The 6797-nt window shown below is 39.1% G+C and overlaps 1 non-coding gene across 1 annotated transcript; it reads left to right on the top strand.

Moving 5' to 3' along the window:
• Positions 1–6035: 6035 nt before the first annotated feature.
• On the top strand, positions 6036–6107 carry TRNAE-CUC. The gene has a single exon. It is a non-coding gene; the product is annotated as a tRNA-Glu (tRNA).
• The last annotated feature ends 690 nt before the right edge of the window (positions 6108–6797 follow it).

Raw genomic sequence — 6797 nt, forward strand, 5'->3', positions numbered from 1 at the left:
AGCCTTATGGCATGTGTAATGGGCTTGTTAAACTATGACTTTGCTTGCAGGGAATTCTACACATGTGTCTGCATGTAACACCATGCCTACAAGGGCATTTCACATGTGCCTCTTATATCACTGAGAAACAAAGCATACAACTTAGCCATAGCGTTGAAATGCTGCAAGTCCTGTGAAAATCCAGTTTGGGTCTATGCTACATAAACTCCACCATTTCAGAAGCAACGTATTTTTTTTTTCATAAATCCTTTTAAGCTAGTCAGTGCACAGGGATAAGTCTTGTCTTTCCAGAACGATGAATTCAGCAACACTCAAAATATTGGAAAACCAAGAAATATCACACTGCAATGCACAGCCACGCTGACTTCACTCTGTTCCCTTTCTATCCTGTTAAGGCCAGCTATAACCAGAAAGAATTATTTGAAAGCACTGTATGGGTTTAGTGATAGGAAATACAGTTACGATTCGACATAATGCATACAAGATCGATGCGGTCAAGGGCTCATGCAGTTTAGCACAGGGAGATTTTGAAGGGCTAAGTGGTTAAACATAAGGCAAACAGAAGTAGATCCTGCAGCTCTGTGCCGCATTTGTCTGCTATATTTACATCTGGACATGGTTGAAGAGAGTTAGGACTGTAGCAGTGTGTTTCTGTTCCTGAGATGCAAACCGTTTGAGTTATTCTTAATAAAAACAACACTACATGACTGTACACCATCACAGGGCAACCTAATCACTGCATTGAAACATTTTGTTTGCTGAAATTCTTAGAATTTTAAACACAAGAGAATTATTTTCCCGCAGGGATGAATGAGCACAGAAAGATTTGAGATACTGCTGTAGCAGGGTAACCGTAAAGATACCCATGGGCTGTTTTTTACTTCACATTTTGTTACTGAGAGATCAGCAGCAGAAGGAAATAGGGAAATTATATTAATCAACACATTAAACTGTGATGTCAGCCAGTCCTTAGAGCATTGAAGAATACACCTTTTGCAATAATTTCTGTCATTCCAAGAATGAAGTCACAGACTGAAGAAAATACTACAAATTGACTGGCATTTGAAACTTGTATATTACAGCTATAATTCCATCCCTGACAGCTAAGTTTCAGGCTTCTCTGCTATTTCTAACTCCAGTGCTTTTTGCTCTGACAGAGAGCATCATGGCAGTGTCAGCGGGTGGCTCTGGGTTCACACAGCCCCAGGGCTGGTGAATGGAGAAGGTAGCCACCCTGTTTGTCCATTGGTACCTGTCATTTATAGCTCCATCTGCTGTATTAATGCATCTTCCAATGCTGATGAATAAACAAAGCTGAATGTGCATAAATACTGATGCATTTTATTATGCTTTATTATGGTTTTCCCAGAGCAATGGAGTCAGTAAAGCTGTGAAACTTATGGAAGACAACAGGGATAAAGACAGAGCCACTGCAGACAGCTGAAGCAGAAGTAGCCTGGCAAAATAATGGCAAAGGGAGAGCATTGCGGAAGATTCCTAAGTCCATTATATTCTGCTTTGAGGGCTGGCTTTACCTTTGCCACCACCACAAAGCAATCTCATTTCCTTCCTCTAAGTCATTTCTGTAAGCTTCTTCATATTCTTGAAATCTCTTCTGGACTCTTTCTCTGTTTGCTATTGCTCTACCAGATAACACCCGTCAGGTGCCATGTGTTCAGTGTCACTCCAAGACTGACCTCCACTTTATCCTTCAATAGCCATGAGCATGATCTAATCTTACTAATGATTTTTTATGTATCCTTGAATAAAATCTCACTTTTTTATCATTTCATTCTATAGCTGCGCATGATTCCTTCCTGAAGTGCCGACAGACAGATGTGTCCCATTATACATGAAAGTCTTCTGACTAAATTTAGCTTTTTGTACATGGCTTTACTGAGTTCCATCTCACTGAAAACCACTTTACATTCCTGTCCTTCTTTGATTTCTCTTTCCTCATGTTGATGTCATTCTCAAATCTTATGATCACACTCTCCGTTCCATCATCTCAGCTATTAAGTATAATCTTGGGACTGCTAATGACTCTGACCCCTGTAGGACCAGCTTCTATGTCCTTGAAGTGTGAAAGCGAATCCTTGATTAACTCCTATGAAGAGGACTTCATCAATCAGCAATTCACCTACTTTTAGTGATTGTATCTGCAGGATATGTCCCCACTTTGGCTACAAGGATCTAGATAAAATAGTTCTGAGAGCCTTGCTAAACTCAAAATGAATCATATCAACCCCTCTCAGCCACAAGGCCAGCTACTTTGCCAAAGAAAGAAGTAGGCTCCTTTGATGGGTTGCATTATTTACAAATCTATGCAGGCTTTTTTTATTCCCTATTATTCTGTAGATCCATTCTTTCAGGGGATTGAAACTGGGATGATGGATATGTAACTTTCTAGGTTTGATTTTTTTCCTTCTTTTTAAAGGCAATTTTGTTTTTTTTTCTTCTTCCACTTCTCTTCAACAGACAGATTTAATGTACGTCTTGTTAGAACTAATTTTCTTTCTCTTCTTTGTTGTTCTTGTATCCTCTTCTTAAATTAATGTCAATAATTAAATGATTGCAATTAATCCTTCCTTACCAAGCTGAGGCAAAGAAAGCATGTAACCTTTATGCATATTACACATAAATTGCTGTTTTCTTTTGCTTTTCTCAAATTGGTGGTATACCGAAACTTCTTTTTGTCTTTCTCTTACTCTTAATCCAGTTAGCACATTTCGTTCTTAGTTCTCCTTTATTTCCTTGAACTCTGAACCTCAATTTTAATCCTGTACATGATTATTTCAACTCTGTCTACACGTTATACTATCTCTTTTCCTTTTTTTTCCCCTGCATTTTTCAAGGTATCTTTTTGATTTTCAAGTTTCTAAAGAGCTTATGAGACAACTGTATTTGTCTGTTTTTAATTCTTTTTTTTTTCTTTGCAGTGTGATAGTTTGCCGCATTTTACACAGGCTCTTTTAATAGCTGTCAGTCTTCTGCACTTCTTCATCTTCAAAGATGTTGGTTTTATTCAGAAGTTCTTCCCATCAGTTTCTCAGTCTGCTTTTTTGAAATCTGTAACTTATTCTGTTGTGTTTTTGTTGGGTTTTGTTTGGTTGGTTGGTTGGTTCTGTTTATTTATTTATTTATTTTTGGCAGTTGATTCCTTAGACTAATGGATATTAGCATGCAAAATCAGTTTCAGGGAAATTATCTTCCACTCTTGAAAATTTTCATCCATTCTCAAAACCAGGCTGAACCAACCCATAAACTGAAATCCCCCACTGCCAGCCTTGTGACCATGTTTGGCTGGTTACTAAGATCAGTACAACATTTGCTTGATTTGTTGATTTTTGCTAGATGCATATGTTTATGTTCTCACCTTCCCCTTTTATCTTTACTCAGAGATGACCAAAAAACCTGCAACTGTGTGCTGTTCTGGTCACCTTGTGGCTCTGGGTGATGCCATCCAGCCAGGGCCATGACTTCTATCTCCTCACTGGACATAAAGGTTGCTTACCTTCAACACATTTCACAGCCACATAGCTGTTCTTAAAGAAGTTTAACTGAGGAGAAGAAAAAAACCAAAAAGGACCGTCCTTCTAACTGAAAGTGTCTATCATTCTTGTTCTTTCTGTTGTAAGGTGCTACCTTAGATATAGATCTCTGGAGTGGGTCCACACAACTACATAGACATCCCACGTAGTTTTCACTAGAGATCCTTGATAGATTCCTGAGACACTCAGTTGACATAATATACTATTTTTGTTACAGTTGTTTCAGGATTGTGTTTACTTTCAAATATAATTTATTCAGCAATTAGTATTTTCTGTGGTAGGAAACACTGAGATGTGCCTCTTAGCTGTGGAGAAGACCTAACATTATTCAGCAAGTTGCTGTTTTTCAAGAAATATATCTGCAAGGGCAAGTTTCTGTAATTCTGTGGATTTCAGCATGTCGACAGCTTACTGTGGAGTAGCTGCTTAATGCTTATCACGTGATTACTGACAAGCATCTGAGCATGTGTATTTTCTGAGGAAAATGTGAGATAATTTTAATTTGCATAACTAGTTGGTTTTCCTTGACATCATTGCATGATATCTTGCTCACATCTCTGAGCCCAAATAGTGGGATTGAGTGATTTCATATAATGCTCAAGTAGGTTAGAATTTAAACAAGAAATTTTTATTTTGGTACCTGATATACACAGTCTCAGAGGCCAGAAACAGTGTTATATATAAATGGTATAATTGATGTTTTTTCTTTGGTGCCAAAAGCTAGGAACAAAGAAAGCATTTGAGACTGGATGGAGAACTCTGGAACTCCAGTCCCATGGAAATGAATTGTTTAATACTGCACATAAAATTATAAGACTCCACCTCAGAACAGTTTCAACTAATAAATTACTCCCAAACCACATTCCTTATTTCCACGTTATTTTAAATTGATAATATTTCAGACTACTTAATATTTATTTTTTTGTCTTTCAGAAGAGAATTTTCCATGCTGCATAATAACACCATTTTTTTTTTTACTTCTGTGATTACATTTGTTCTTTCAACTGATTGCACAGGATTAAAAGTGGCTGTATGGTCTGATTGCAACGTATTTTCTTTCAAGAGCAGTAAGACTTTGCTTTAATTAAAAATGTAAACACACAAGTTGAAATTATGCTCAGACCTGCAACTTTAAAATATTTGAGAAATAATCAAATCCTTAAGTTTGTCTTTTGTTTGGAATGAAAATAGCTCATTGATTTACGGAAAATAAAACAAAACACCACCAACAAATATTTCAGTAACTGCTTCTGTATGTAAGTACAATACTTATTTTTTTCACCACAAGCATCTTCTACTCTTGTTTTTTTCAGAGACACAATAGACTAAGCTCTTGTGATGTCTATGAATGAGCTGCTGGTAACTCACTGCTTCCAGATCTCAGGAATCTCACAAATCCACCAGCTAAAAGAATCGATACCAGAATATCTGAAAATGCAATAGAAAATAATTATGAAGTCTCATAGAGACCATAAGTCTTGGTGTTCCCTTTCCTGGCCTCGAGTTTATCAAAGTATTCTCAAAGTCTGAGAAACAATTGAAGTATAATGCTTTTTAGACAGGAGCATCTTCAAATGATTTCTGCCTATAGAACAGCCTTTGCTGAGAAATATGTTTCTTTAGAATGGTGTTTATGTTCTCCAAATCATAATTTGAATTGATCTTAATAGTGTGAATCTTGTCCTTCCAAGAGCACAATGCTTTCCAGATTGCCACAGCAAATCCTGAAAATCAGTGCTTTTCTCCACTTGGTTGTAGGCTATGGGAGAACTCAGCAGCTGAAATATTCAAAAATGCAGTTCTCTTTTTATTCCTGCCCATCCCTGCACTCTCACCTTCCTTCAGGAAGAGATCATGTCCTCTTTGTCCCTCTAGAGGGTCCTACTTTGGAGTCTTCTAGATGCTTTAGTGTTCTTGTTTGTGCTGCCATCTCCCAATCTTGCCTTTTTCCTACTCTTGTCAAAACAACCACTTTAAATATTTCATATCAAAATTCAAATGATATTTCATTTCTAAGGAAGAAAAATCCTCTGGGAGTGAGAACTCAGGGGTCTGCACTGGTGTTTATAACCATATAGCAAGCTTTTTTGTTTACTATCTTGTGCTGAGCTAAGCTTAAAAGGAAAGAAAAAAAATGTAAGAGGAGGAGGGTATTACTCCAGACAGGATCTCTCAAGTAACCAGCACCCTAGGTAGAAGGTTTCACATCAATATTAGCTGGTGGAAAGCTGCTCACCCTCCCTCAGCCCTTTCCATTTGTGTTCCTTTGTCATCTGTCTTTGTCCTTGCCAACTTCGCCACTCACCTTGTGGCAAAATCTCCCTCACATCTCCTAACCCAAACCGCCACTCTTTCACTCAGGCTGCTATGCCTATAGTTTATCTTATTTGTTTCTTCTTTCACAATTAAATGTTTCCTCTAGGAGAAAAGATTCTATGATTTCTGTGATTTCTCCTGAAAGACAAAAAAGTAAATATTAAGTAGTCCCTGGTGGTCTAGTGGTTAGGATTCGGCGCTCTCACCGCCGCGGCCCGGGTTCGATTCCCGGTCAGGGAAAAGCTATCATTTTCAAAGCCTTTGACATGGTCTCTCACCACATCCTTCTCTCTAAATTGAAGAGGTATGTATTTGAAGGATGGAGTGTTCAAGGGATTAAGAATTAGCTGGCTGGTCGCAGCTAAAGGGTTGTGATCAATGGTTCTGTGTCAGAGTGTCTCTCAGGGGTCGGTCTTGGGACCGGTGCTCTTGAGCATCTTCATCAGTGACACAGATGATGGCATTGAGTGCACCCTCAGCAAGTTTGCAGATGATACCAAGCTGAGCGGTGCAGTTGATACATTGGAAGGAAGGGAAGCCATTCAGAGGGACCTGGACAGGCTGGAGAAGTGGGCCCACGTGAACATAATGAGGTTCAACAAGGCCAAGTGCAAGATGTTGCACTTAGGCCAGGGCCATTGTAGCTGTTTATACAGACTGAGCAAAGAACATCTTGAGAGCAGCCGTGCAGAGGACTTGGGGGTCCTGGCGGACGAGAAGCTGGACATGAGCCAGCAGTGCACTTGCCGTCCGAAAGACCAACTGTGTTCTGGGCTGCATTAAAAAAGGGGTGGCCAGCAGGGAGAGGGAGATGATTGTCCCCCTGTACTCGGCTCTTGTGAGGCCCCATTTGGAGTATTGCATCCAGGCCTGGGGCCCCCAGTACAAGAAAGATACAGAGCTTTTGGAATTAGTCCAAATGAGGACCAG

Source organism: Meleagris gallopavo, chromosome 2 (genome assembly GCF_000146605.3).
Source record: "Meleagris gallopavo isolate NT-WF06-2002-E0010 breed Aviagen turkey brand Nicholas breeding stock chromosome 2, Turkey_5.1, whole genome shotgun sequence".
Taxonomy (NCBI): domain Eukaryota; kingdom Metazoa; phylum Chordata; class Aves; order Galliformes; family Phasianidae; genus Meleagris; species Meleagris gallopavo.